The sequence below is a fragment of the Ruditapes philippinarum genome, unplaced genomic scaffold (assembly GCF_026571515.1).
Source record: "Ruditapes philippinarum isolate M1 unplaced genomic scaffold, ASM2657151v2 ctg2169_1_1_1_1, whole genome shotgun sequence".
NCBI lineage: Eukaryota > Metazoa > Mollusca > Bivalvia > Venerida > Veneridae > Ruditapes > Ruditapes philippinarum.
The window spans coordinates 4,705-19,300 of NW_026863053.1; the positions used below are offsets into that span (position 1 = coordinate 4,705).

Consider the following 14,596-nt stretch of genomic DNA (forward strand, 5'->3'; position numbering starts at 1 on the left):
GTTCACATGCCCAATGTTCATATCTCACAAAATCTTTCAACATGATTTCACATTGTAATGTATCAGATACTATTGGTTTCATAACGCCAAAATTTAACATCTCCACGGACATTGATTTTGATAATGAGATAATAATGTTCGGCTAGACGACAGAGCACAGCTAGAGGCGAAATGTGCTTTGTTTACAACCACGTAAACATTACTATAAACCGCTTGTCTCTGTTAAGTATTCTTTAAATATTTTGTTTTGAAATTATTTGAAATTAGATTGGGTGGAACGGGAGATTTTATTACTTTTTTATTAATACAAGAATTGAAAATAACTCATATTGTCGGACGTGGGAAATAATAAAATCAAAGTCCATGTATCTAAATGGACATTCTGCGTGTTATAATGTGTATGTTTACTTCAAGGGGGAAATTTTATTTCCGTCTGCCTATATAACACTATTAGAAAGCAAAAACATATCTTAAATAATATATAACCTGTGTATGTTAATGCAATAATTTATTTTTTAACTTTCACAATTTTACGCCAATGGTGAATTACATAATTGTTTGCATAAAGAGGTCTTAATTTTGAGCATTTCATTTGCTTTTGAATGTTTTAGAATACAAATAATCTTAGTGCCTGCATTTTGTTTTCTTTCAAATGATTAGTATGGTGTTTTTTGGATGATAAGAGCAAAATATTGACATGATGTAAGTTTGAATTCTAATACTTAAATAAAGGTAAATTAGTCAAACCGAGTCAATAATTGAAAACTAATTTAAAAGTATGAGTTAACAAAATCCTTTCAACTTAAATTCATAATTATACCAGTAAATAATGTTTTTGAATAAAATTTCATTTTCGATTATATCATTAGATAAAAAAAGAGTTATTCAAGTGATTCAACTAAAGTATGAAATTGATGTGTGAAAAAAGAAATTTAGATCAATTAAAGATAAAATGAGAAACCAGTAAAATATCTGTATGAAAAAACGAGCACATATATATTTCTTTTTAAGCAATCTGAATTTAATAAAATGTTTAAGTTAAAACAAGCAGACAGAAGTTGTATGTTGTTCCGTACAGTCAAGCAATAAAATACGAATGGGTAACCAAAGTGTATGTAGTTTAAAGAAAAGTATTTTTGAGCTGCAAAGATTTGATACAAAAATTATGAAAGTGGGTGAATATTGCGTGGACCGAATCTTGTCTTTGTTGATATCTCAAGAGAAGAAGAACAGAAAACTACCTTAACATTCAAAACCAAATTAATGTATCATAGGATTTATTCTTAGGTTAAAAAGTACAACGTTATAAGTGTATGTTTTTGTAGCATTGTAACAATCTTTGAAAAGAAAAAGAAATGATTATTACCCTAATCAAATCGAATAAATAATGGTTTGTTGACCAGTTTATCGAATTCAATCACAAAAAAAAACATAAGACAAAATGTATGTAAAAATGCGATACACAATATGCAACCATAATAACCAAATGTACATTTTTGAAGAAAAATAATAACAAATTTGATATTTGCTTTATGACTATAAATCAAGCACTGTTTTAAAAGATCTCTTTTCGTTATGACCAAGAAAGAAAGCATTAACACGGCCGATGGTTATGAGTATCGCTGGAACACGGCGATGGTTAGGAGTATTGCTGGAACACGGCGAGTTGGTTATGAGTATCGCTGGAACACGGCGATGGTTTATGAGTATCGCTGGAAAACGGGCGATGGTTATGAGTATTGCTGGAACACGGGCGATGGTTTATGAGTATAGCATTGGAACACGGCGGAGGTTATGAGTATTGCTGGAACACGGCGGATAGTTATGAGTATTAGGCTGGAACCCGGCGATGGTTATGAGTATGGCTGGAACACGGCGATGGTTATGAGTATCGCTGGAACACGGCGATGGTTATTGAATTATTGCTGGAACACGGGCGATGGTTATGAGTATCGCTGGAACACGGCGATGGTTATGAGTATCGCTGGAACACGGCGATGGTTATGAGTATCGCTGGAACACGGCGATGGTTATGAGTATCGCTGGAACACGGCGATGGTTATGAGTATCGCTAGGGAACACGGCGATGGTTATGAGTATCGCTGGAACACACGGCGATGGTTATGAGTATCGCTGGAAACCCGGCGATGGTTATGAGTATTGCTGGAACACGGCGATGGTTATGAGTATCGCTGGAACACGGCGATGGTTATGAGAATTGCTGGAACCACGGCGATGGTTATGAGTATCGCTGGAATACGGCGATGGTTATGAGTATCGCTGGAACACGGCGATGGTTATGAGTATCGCTGGAACACGGCGATTGTTGATGAGTATTGCTGGAACCCGGCGATGGTTATGAGTTAGCTGGAACACGGCGATGGTTATGAGTAATCGCTGGAACACAGCGATGGTTATGAGTATTGCTGGAACACGGCGATAGTTATGAGTATCGCTGGAACACGGCGATGGTTATGAGTATTGCTGGGAACCGGCGATGGTTATTAGTATTGCTGGAACCGGCAATGGTTATGAGTATTTGCTTGGAAACACGGGCCGATGGTTATGAGTATTGCTTGAACACGGCGATGGTTATGAGTATCGCTGGAACCCGGCGATGGTTATGAGTATTGCTGGAACACGGCGATGGTTATGAGTTTCGCTGGAACCCGGCGATGGTTATGAAGTATTGTTGGAATACGGCCGATGGTTATGAGTATTGCTGGAACCCCGGCGATGGTTATGAGTATCGCTGGAACCGGCGATGGTTATGAGTATTGCTGGAACACGGCGATGGTTATGCGATGTTATGAGTATCGCTGGAACACGGCGATGGTTATGAGTATCGCTGGAACACGGCGATGGTTATGAGTATCGCTGGAACACGGCGATGGTTATGAGTATCGCTGGAACCCGGCGATGGTTATTAGTATTTGCTTGGAACACGGCGATGGTTATTAGTATTTGCTGGAACACGGCGATGGTTATTACTATTGCTTGGAAAATTATTAATTTGGAGGGTATGCTTGCAACGTAAAGCTGCGGGGTCCAAACCAATTTTTTGCTGATTTTTGTCGTTACATTTCTTCCGTTATATTTCAATATTGCAGATAAATCGAATGCTTGAAGAACTGTAAAAGGTGACCGGTAAACCACTAGAAAGCAGGCATTGGTTAAACAGGACTGGTGATATAAAATGACCCATCTAGACATGTTGGTTTTAGTGTTGAGTGCTGCCTTCATATATTGTATCAAGTCAACAAACACGAGGTACTAATTGAAAAACTTTGAACTTCATAGAAACAATATGTGCCCAAACTTATATTTTCCAAACTGTTTAACAACGAAATAACTAAAAATTAGACAACACGTATATTGCCTCATAATTCCTGTTTTTTTTAGTAAATAATGCGCAACAATTGTGGTAGCAAACCAGAAATCTCTTTTTAATCATCAAAGCAATGCTCGCAGGGGTAACAGTTTTGTGAAATACAGAAGTGAAAATACAAACTAAAACGTTATAACATAACTGCTGACAATTGTTACTTTTAATAGAATAAATGTGCAAACAAACTGTCTTACCATGAACATCCTCAATTCTATGAACATTTGTGTGAAATTCAGAAGTAAATACAGTGTATATACTAAAATATCATAACATTAATACAAACTAGTATTCCTATGATTTTGTTTGTTTGTTGTTTGTTTCATTTTTACGCCTTTTCCAACAGTATTTTCAGTCATATAGGGCGGGTAGTTTTCCTAACCATCGTTCCTGGAGAGTTACACCAGTACTAGACTACCTTCCTCCGCGCTAAACTACCAAAGCATCTCCCGGGGATCGAAACCCACGCCAGAGAGGTAACTGGATTAGAAGTCATCGACTCTAACCCCTCGACCACGGAGGTATTCCTATGACAAATATGACGCAAAACAATTACTAGTAATTGAAAATATAAAGAATGATGTATAATTTCAACAACCAAGATGTCTGTGAAGATAAAAGCATACGTGTGTTCAGAGCTACTGGGTCAAAGAATTTTATTGTCTTGAAACCTAACGTTTACACTGATTTTAATTAGACTGATGTAGGGATATTTATTGCTTTACTGAAACATTCACCTTTCTGATGACTTTGCTAGGATTGTTTACAGATTTAGAGACATACACATCTCATCCTTGTATACGATCATGTCAAGTGAATCGGCCCGATGACGTGTACGTTACGATTTTACATTGGAGTTGTAACTTCACCCCTCTCAAAAGGGGGGTAGGGGGCTGCTACGGGGGACTGCCCCATATAATAGGGCAGATTGTTTTCCCGCCCTCACTGTATCCCAGCTGATGGCGTGCCACGTGGTATCAATGTTGTAAATAGAATGATGCCAGGACCTGCAATACATGTAAGAACATCATATTTTATATTATTGTACATTTATTCAAGCTTGATAGGCAACGATTTACAGTGTCCTTATTTAAACTGTCCAAAACTGTCATAAAAAGTCGTTTACCTAAATGTTTTATACCTAAGATAAAACATGGTGACTTATTTTATCCAGGTATGTGAAGGAGACACTGTAATTGTGAATGTCAAAAACCACTTAGCAGGGGGTCTGGAAACCAGCATCCATTGGCATGGTATTTTGCAGAATGGTTCCCAGCATATGGATGGTGTTGCTATGGTAACACAATGTCCAATACCGGAAGGAGCATCATTTCAATACAAGTAAGTACTTTAAATAGAGAAATGCATTACTACGTTTGTGTATATTTACATAATGAAACTGTAGTATAGTAATAAATAGACATAATTATATATATTTTAGATTGAAATATGTGATACATGTGATTATAAAAATCAGTTTATTCAATTACCGGAATTTTGAAAATTTATACAGTTTACAGTTTTACAGTTTTGACACGTATGATTTTTCTACTGACAACTTTATTAGTTATGTAACGGCAGGTATTATCTTATCTGTGATTATTCGACATGACCTAATGGAACAATAAACATATACTAGGGCCTAATGGAATAATAAACATATACTAGGGCCTAATGGAATAATAAACATATACTAGGGCCTAATGGAACAATAAACATATACTAGGGCCTAATGGAATAATAAACATATACTAGGGTCTAATAAAATGATAAGCATATAATAGGACCTAATGAAATGATAAACATATACTAGGACCCAATGAAATAAAAATATACTATGGCCTGATGGAATGATAAACATATACTACTGCCTAATGAAGTGGTAAACATATACTGGGGCCTAATGGAATGATAAATAGACACTAGGGTTTAAGGAAATGATAAACATACTAGTGCATAGTGGAATGATTAACATATACTAGCAATTATCTTTATACAAGATACATGATGTTAATATAGTAAATTGAGTTTGTGCTATAATGTTTATTATTGCGTTGTGTTTGTACAAAGAAGTACATTATAACATTAGGTTCAAAGCCGACAATCCTGGAACACATTTCTGGCATGCTCATTCCGGACTACAACGGTCAGATGGCATTCATGGTGCTTTTCGTTGTCCGCCAAGCAATCGAGTTCGAGTCTCATTTGGGTCTTTACGAAGAGGACCTACCTGAGCATACTATGCAGGTATCTGATTGGCTAGTTGAAATGAGTATGAATAGATTTGCTCATCATCATCAAGCTGGAGGTGATAATAAACCAAGATCAATGCTCATTAACGGTAAGTTAGCGGTGGCCTAGTGGTAAAGGTGTCTGCCTCTCAACCCAGGGATCGAGCCCAGATCTGGTCACGACTTTGTTTCTTCATATGACACCAGTACTGGATGGTCCCAGGAAGCGGGCATGCAAGTGATAAATATACGTCGCAAGAACTTGTTTTGCAATCGAGCTTAAATAAATATATTAAATAAGTATACTTTTTTAGCGAAATTCACGCACATATTTTGTCAGTAATATTTTAACTCATGACCCCCCTGGAAAACTAGTAAATTTTTAACCCCTCTTCGGAATATGCTTTAAACCTTGCTATTTTTTTGCGACCATCTCTGATAAAAAATCATAGATCCGCGCCTGAGGTTTATTCAATATATTAGAGTAAAAGACTATTGAAAATACTTAGTAAAATCTGGCAAACAATTTCACCTTTAATGTTCAGAAAAAATATTTTACAACTTTCAAATTGCAGGAAAAGGAGTATTGCAAGAATTTTTCAATTCTACTGCAAACAGCACTAGTTATACACCAGTTGAAAATATTCCAACGTGACACGTGGTACGAGATACAGATTTAGAACTATCAGCAATGGAATTCTCAACTGTCCAAATACAGGTAATGGCGTCTAATAACTTAAGCCAGCATCGATCATTAATGCGTAATTTGGCTGACTGATGTTGTAATGTATAAATAGTTTTTTATTGATTAACTACGAAAGCCTAATAGTGTCAAATGAAATAAAAAATAAAAATGCAAAGGCGTTATAACGCGAATAAAGGCATTATTACGCGAATCAAAAGGCGTAAGAACGCAAATAAAGGCGTAGCAACGCGAATCAAAAGGCGTAAGAACGCGAATAAAGGCGTAGCAACGCGAATCAAAAGGCGTAATAACGCGAATAAAGGCGTAGTAACGCGAATAAAGGCGTTATAACGCGAATCAAAATGCGTAATAACGCGAATAAAGGCGTTATAACGCGAATCAAAAGGCGTAGTAACGCGAATAAAGGCGTTTTAACGCGAATAAAAAGGCGTAATAACGCGAATAAAGGCGTAATAACGCGAATCAAAAGGCGTAATAACGCGAATAAAGGCGTAACTGCGCGAAACAAATGGCGATGTAACGCGAATAAAGGCTTAGAAACTCGAATAAAGGCGAGGTAACGCGAAACAAAAGGCGTAATAACGCAAATTAAAACGCTTAATAGCGCCAATTTAATACCAAATTTATACAAATCAAATGGCCTAGTAACGTGTGAACCTTGTAACGTGTGAAAGGAAGAACAATATTGATCTGAATTTATTGCTCAAGATATAAACTCGTATACAATAATACAATCTACATTTACAATAACTTTCATTCCATTTGCACAGTAATTATGCAAACTATTTGTCATAAACTAATAAAGACTCTTTTAATATTTGCCAATATAAGATGACTTGGTGACTTATAGGTTATAAAGTATTACCTCCTTCAAATAACAATCCTCCTTACGAAGTTTGAATATTGTGGGCAAATGGAACTTAAGTTATGCTCCCGAAACCAAATTGCTTACGGGGGGGACGGACAGACAGACAGACGGACGGACGCACGTTCCAACATTTTGGTTTAGGGCTATTTCTTTGTTATTTTCTTTGTTCTCTTAAGGGCTACTAGCCCATAAACCCTTTGATCACGGATTGAACCTATTGTTCTCTTTTGTTCTCGTTACTGTTATATAGCCCCTAAACCCAAAATGTTTGCTCGGACGTACGGACGCCAGGGGTATAAAATAATATGCCCGAAATTCTTTCGGGCATATAATAAAACGTACATCTAGATCAATTCATTTAAATCAACATTGTTCTTCCTTCCATACATTAATAGGCCACTGTTTGGCATTTATGTGGTATTAAATTAGCGTCATAACGCCTTTTGTTTTGCGTTATTACGCCTTTTGGTTCGCGTTATTACGCCTTTTGATTCGCGTTATAACGCATTTATTCGCGTTAGTACGCCTTTTGATTCGCGTAATTACGCCTTTTGTTTCGCGTTATTACGCGAATAAAGGCGTTATTACGCTTTTCAATTCGCGTTATTACGCCTTTTGGTTCGCGTTACTACGCCTTTATTCGCGTTATAACGCCTTTGTTTCGCGTTATAACGCCTTTATTCGCGTTGCTACGCCTTTTTTCGCGTAATTACGCCTTTTGATTCGCGTTATAACGCCTTTTGATTCGCGTTATTACGCCTTTTGATTCGCGTGATAACGCCTTTATTCGCGTTGCTACGCCTTTTTTCGCGTTGCTACGCCTTTCGATTCGCGTAATAACGCCTTTATTCGCGTTGTTACGCCTTTTTTCGCGTTGCTACGCCTTTCGATTCGCGTTGCTACGCCTTTTGGTTCGCGTTACTACGCCTTTATTCGCGTTATAACGCCTTTGTTTCGCGTTATAACGCCTTTATTCGCGTTCCTACGCCTTTTTTTCGCGTAATTACGCCTTTTGATTCGCGTAATTACGCCTTTTGATTCGCGTTATTACGCCTTTATTCGCGTTGCTACGCCTTTTTTCGCGTAATTACGCCTTTTGATTTGCGTAATAACGCCTTTATTCGCGTTGTTACGCCTTTTTTCGCGTTGCTACGCCTTTTGATTCGCGTTGCTACGCCTTTTGGTTCGCGTAACTACGCCTTTATTCGCGTTAAAACGCCTTTGTTTCGCGTAATTACGCCTTTTGATTCGCGTAATTACGCCTTTTGATTCGCGTTATTACGCCTTTTGATTCGCGTAATTACGCCTTTATTCGCGTTATAACGCCTTTGTTTCGCGTTATAATGCCTTTATTCGCGTTGCTACGCCTTTTTTCGCGTAATTACGCCTTTTGATTCGCGTTATTACGCCTTTTGATTCGCGTTACTACGCCTTTATTCGCGTTATAACGCCTTTGCATTTTTATTTTTTATTTCATTTGACACTATTAGGCTTTCGTAATTAACCCTTAACATGCTGAATATTTTAAATGGACTTGTCCCACTTCCATTTTTGGGACTGTCCATTATCAATTTTAGGGATATCAATTTGAATATTTAAAGTTTGACAGCCAACAGTATAGAGCCTGGTCACACTGCGCGGATGTGCAGGCTGGCCTGGCTCTATACTGGTGGCAAAGGCTTAATGCTGTTGGTTCCGTTAAGAAAGAAAAATTGTGAAAAGCATTGAGATATTTTGTTATTTATTTCAGAGCAACCTTATTCTATAAGCATTGAAAAGATTAACTTGGTGTCTTTATTTTTAACTATTCAATGATTATCTTATATTTCAACAGTATTGAAAAAAACATACCAAATTTAAATAATTTTCATTTCTATGCATACAATTTTTACAAAGATAAATGACATAAAATATTATGTGCAGGTTTCTATTGATGGACACACACTTACCATGATAGCAACAGACGGGAATCCGTTCGATAAAATAGATGTGGATTCCTTCAACATTTTCGCCGGAGAAAGGTTTGATTTCGTACTGAATGCGTCACAGGCTGTGGGAAATTACTGGGTCAGAGTACGGGGTCTTGCTGATTGCGGTGTTAAACAGGCTAAACAGGTTAGAGACTTGGCTAGGGGAGAAAACTTGAGCTATAATATTTTATTATCTATATATGAATGATACCCAATCTGATTAAAATCTGCTCCTAAATAACGCTACGCATCATGTAGGAAATTAGTAGATCTGAACATTAGTCAGATTGGAATGATACGATTTTAAAAACTGACACGTGTCAACACGATAGAAGTGTTTTATATTTAAGAAGACGGATGTACTCATCTTTATCAAAGGTTTGATGTAAATTAAAATTACAAAAGTATTCACTGTTGCATAAAAATTTATAAAAGCTATTTAACGTAAAAAAAGAGAAAAGTAGAAAAAAATGGCACAACACAGCAAAAATGAAAGCGCGGCATACTTGGATTATTTTAAGTCTGTTCATGGACCAATGTGAGTGTCATCGTCTTTCGTCCGAACATAAAATAATCAAAGAAGGTGGGATTCGAATCCTGAGCGGTTATGGCTGATTGCTGAAATTTTAAGATACCTCATTAATAGTACATAACAGTTATCTGTTTATATATGTACAAATTAGAATACTGAATGTGCCATAGAAGATTTACATTGATATTATATATATTTCCAAATACAGGTTGCTATATTAAGATACAATGGTGCCCCGGATGAAGACCCTGCCGGAAGTACTACATGGGAAGACGCCGATAGAACTGGGAAGGTAATACAGTGTATATCATTGAACTAATTTAATTCTAAAGTCACTAACTGTTTACTTTTACACTCTTTAAATCAAACGAACGAAAATATTTATTAAGCGTATATAATAAGATATACGATTTTCTATGCACTTGTTGAAAGATATTTTTGTATTGTGTTAGTAAAATTTTATGATAAGTAAGCTTTTATGATATTTTTTTTGTTATATTTCTTTGCGATGATATAAAATTTTGTTTCTGAATTACCCTGTACATTTAAGTTAAAATTGTGTGACATAAATTATGTAAGATCATGTTTAATCATACAAATATAACCAGTTCAATAAAAAAACACGACAATAAAAAGAACCATAAGATAATATGATTAAGATTTCTATTATACAACAATCTCATACAGTTTACATTTATACCTGATATATATAAGATTAATTCTACAAATATATAGATATTAAATCCATGGAACAAGAAAGGCGACGAGACAAACATTCAAGTCAGTGACTTAAAGTCACGCCAGAGTGGAAATATCGCTGGGTTAAAAGACGTAGCCGACAAGAAATTTTACCTTGGCATGGACTTCAATAAGATAGATAACTATCATTTCCATGACGTGTCGTTCTACCCTATCTCAGCTGTTGATAGACCTCAACATTTATACATGCCTCAGATTAACCACGTGTCCATGAGGGTACCCTCATCACCTCCCCTCTCACAACATTCCGATATAGATAAGGTAATGAAACTGCAATCTAAACAATCATGTAGCAGAAAATATGTGTCATGTATGATCCGTATTCATTGTCTACATTCCCATGCTTCCATTCAAAATGATTATACAAACTATATAGTTTTGATAATGGTGCTTACAATATGATTTTTGTCATGAATTAGCTTTAATTTGTTTTAAAATGTGTTATGTCAGAAACACCACCTGGTTGTTTATTTTAAGTGTGTTCATTGAATGATTTCCAAGATTACAACATGTGATTTTGCAGTGTTGTCTCTTTGTAAATTGAGTTTATCATAATCGCTATAAAATCGCTAATAATTTACACGTTTTAAGTAAAAAAACTTTGTATTTATTAATTTACTCTCCCAGAGTGAGTTTTGTGACAGTGACAGCATCGGGAAGAATTGTACAGAAGAATTTTGTGAGTGTGTTCACCGTCTCCACGTTCAGTTAAATGATACGGTTGAGATAATTGTCATTGACGAAGGGGTCACATTTAATGCCAACCACCCTATGCATCTACATGGTCACAAGTTCTACGTCGTTGGCATGGACAGGGTATGTAAATATAAAAACGGAAGAAATATAGCATGTGAAATATAGATAAAGATGCTAGAATTTTGATTTATGTTATATTCAGTTACAAATACTGAAGGCAAATAGAACAAAAATAACTAACTTAAGTTGGCTTTTTTCAATGAACAAAATGAAGGTCAAAATTTGGGACATTAGTGGTCAAGATCGTTAACTTCCACCAACCTCCCCTTGCCGGGGAGCTATCCAGCTAGCTTAAGGAGCGTCGGTGGTTCCAGTCAGTAACCAGACAGTGTCTTAAACTATACACGGAGAGGCACTTGAGGTATTCTTCTAACAGAAAAGCTTGAAGGTCGCCATATGACCATTACTGTGTCGGTGTGACTTAAACATCAATTTGGAAACGTTTTAGCTATACCATACAAAATGTGAGGAAAATTAGCAACATTAAAACATAACATAAAGCAAACTTCTTATGACCTAAAACATTATCATAAACGCACAAATGTTCTATTATTTTATCAGTCCTGAAAGGTTTATTTCAATTTGTTAATCTTTAGTCCGTGGGTTCTCGAAAGTCAAAAGATTGACGTTAATCTTTTTTTATGTTTTAAGCTTGGACAGTCTACTTCAATAGAGGAAGTTAAACGCCTAGATGAGCAGGGAAACCTTACTAGAAATCTTGTTGATGCCGTGGGCAAAGATTCAGTCACTGTTCCTGATGGTGGATATGTGATATTACGTTTTTATGCAGACAATCCAGGTAAACTTATATGTGAATAATCGATATGTTATATGTTTTTCATTGTCAAAAAAGTTTGTTTTTATATAGCCTTAACAGATAACGTTCAACAGAAATGATTCATTTTAAATTTCAACGTTATTTTTTTTAATTAAATGGTGTCAAAAAAAGTATTTTAGTGAAAGTCTCTAAAATTGATTTGTAACCAAATCAGTTGATTGTTGAGAATAACCGACGGCGGTAACTGCTAACATGCTACAAATTATTCATTTCATCTTCTTTAATTATATTTGTCGACGTTAGAACCAACAATTACAAACATATGATTAATTGCAAAGCCAATCTTATATTAAGTCTGAAAAATGATTATGAAAATTGTTTTATTTGGTGTATATACTACTAACTTCTCAACTCCATTTATTTTAGGATTCTGGTTTTTCCACTGTCATATCGAATTTCACATGAATATTGGAATGGGTCTTCTTATACAAGTTGGAAATCCAAACGATATGCCTAAAGTTCCAAAGAATTTCCCAAAATGTGGAAATTGGAAATTCAGCGGATACGAGGTAGAGGAAGAGGAAAAGTATTGTGTCAGCGCAGCGTCTTCTTATATGTCACCGGCATTTTCGGTTTTGATTATTTTATCTGTCAGTGTTGTCAAGATTTTACAAGTTTTCTTATACTAATAACTAAGTACTGATGTGTTTATTCAGAGAAAAATACCATGGCGACATACGCAAGTTTGTACGATTTACTAAAATCAACACTATTTGGATGTTTTTTCACCATAATTGTATCAATACTCAAGAAAACATATACGTGCATTTTTTATATTTTTTTTGAAGTTCGGGTAATATTTCTATATTACGTTGATTGAACGTCTATCTTCTATAGCATATCCAGGATATATCGAGAGTAGGGTTGGGGACAGTGGGTCTGTTAAAGGTTTGGTCAAAACGAGTATTTTTGCCTCAGATTGAGATAGATCACAACATTAAAGAATCAACACAGTAAATAATGTCTGATTTTATGGTAAAAACGTTTGCATGCAGGTTGTGTCACACATCACCATAAGTTTGACGCAAGTATACATGTATAATATGCTCAGAAAATGTTCGATTTGGGTTATAATGAATCTCAGATCAACAATTTTTATGGAATTACGCGTTAATGACAGTGTGTGTTACGATTTTCTGTCGCTGTTGTTGTTTTTATCATTGCCGGACGCTTCAAATTTAGGAGAAATGTCAACAACAATAATAAAAAAAACAGAAATGGTGGCATATTTGATGTGGTTTCAAATATTAATTTTAACATATCAGGTAATAACATTGTTGCACTTGTTTCTTTTTAATTATTTTGATGGTAGTGTTCTTTTAGTTTGTTACAGATACTTATTTTTATATAATTTGTTGACCTATTAATATTGTTCCAAATTTTTAACATTTTTATATATATTTACACTGTAATAAAAATGATGATGTTTTATTATACGCATTGTTTTACCTGCTGTCTAAATTATACATTTTATGCTGTACGTATTGATATCTAATATTAAAGGGACTCCACTGAGGTTTTTTGACATGGCGAGACCAAGATTAATGTTCCGTTTGATGTAGGTTTAAACCAGTAACTTGCTACCAATAGTGTGAACGATAATGTTTTATATTAATATTGTCAGTGATGTTTCGAAGATAATGACTTGTGTATATAATCTCACGTTTATCAAAATATCGAGTTTATCTATCATTATAAAAACAAGTTCATTTCTCAAATTGTTATGAAGATATTCGTATCGTATTAACAGTAATAACATGTCAGCCTTGGAAAAAGAATCCGTAGCAAACTTTAACGTGTGCTACAAATTTAATTATTTTCTTAATGAAATAAGAAATATTATGATACATTTGATATTTATTAGGATTAAGTATTATACAAAAACACAACAGGTTTAATTCAACGATTTAATATGCACATTTGAATAACAGATATATAATGGAATGTTTTACATACAAGAGCACAACAGGTTAATTGCAATGTAATAAGCACATTTGATACATGCAACAATAAAACAAGTTTAACGATTTAATATGCACATTTTATTAACAATTTTTTTTTTGGAATGTTTAACATACAAAAATACAATAGGATTAATCTAAAAATCTGATTGACAACTTTTTGACACACAAGATCATGTGGTTTAATCTCAGATCAATGTGCACATTTCATTAAACAATTACTACATAGAATAACAGTAAATTAAAAATGCACATTTGATCAACAACTGCAAATAGCATAACTGATTTAAATTCTATTTAAATTTATACATAAATAATAGTACTTAATATATAGTTTCCTAATCATTCTTGATTAAAAGATAAGCTAGATTGCAAAATCAAATAAAAACAATAACCGTGAGTTTAAATCAGAATAATTTATACATTTTCTTAATTGAGAAATTATTGTATATGAAATGGTGCTGTAGTTACCATATTTAGACATCAAAAATGATGAGTGGTCATGACATAAAGTTTTTGATTCCATTTTAATCAGCTATGAAACTTAACTACAATATTTAAAATATCAATTAACTACTGATAATTGTATC

The 14,596-nt window shown here is 34.8% G+C and overlaps 1 pseudogene; it reads left to right on the top strand.

The window, feature by feature from the left end:
• The first annotated feature begins 1,575 nt into the window (after window positions 1-1,575).
• LOC132720994 (uncharacterized) lies at window positions 1,576-13,268 on the top strand (annotated as a pseudogene).
• Window positions 13,269-14,596: the final 1,328 nt, after the last annotated feature.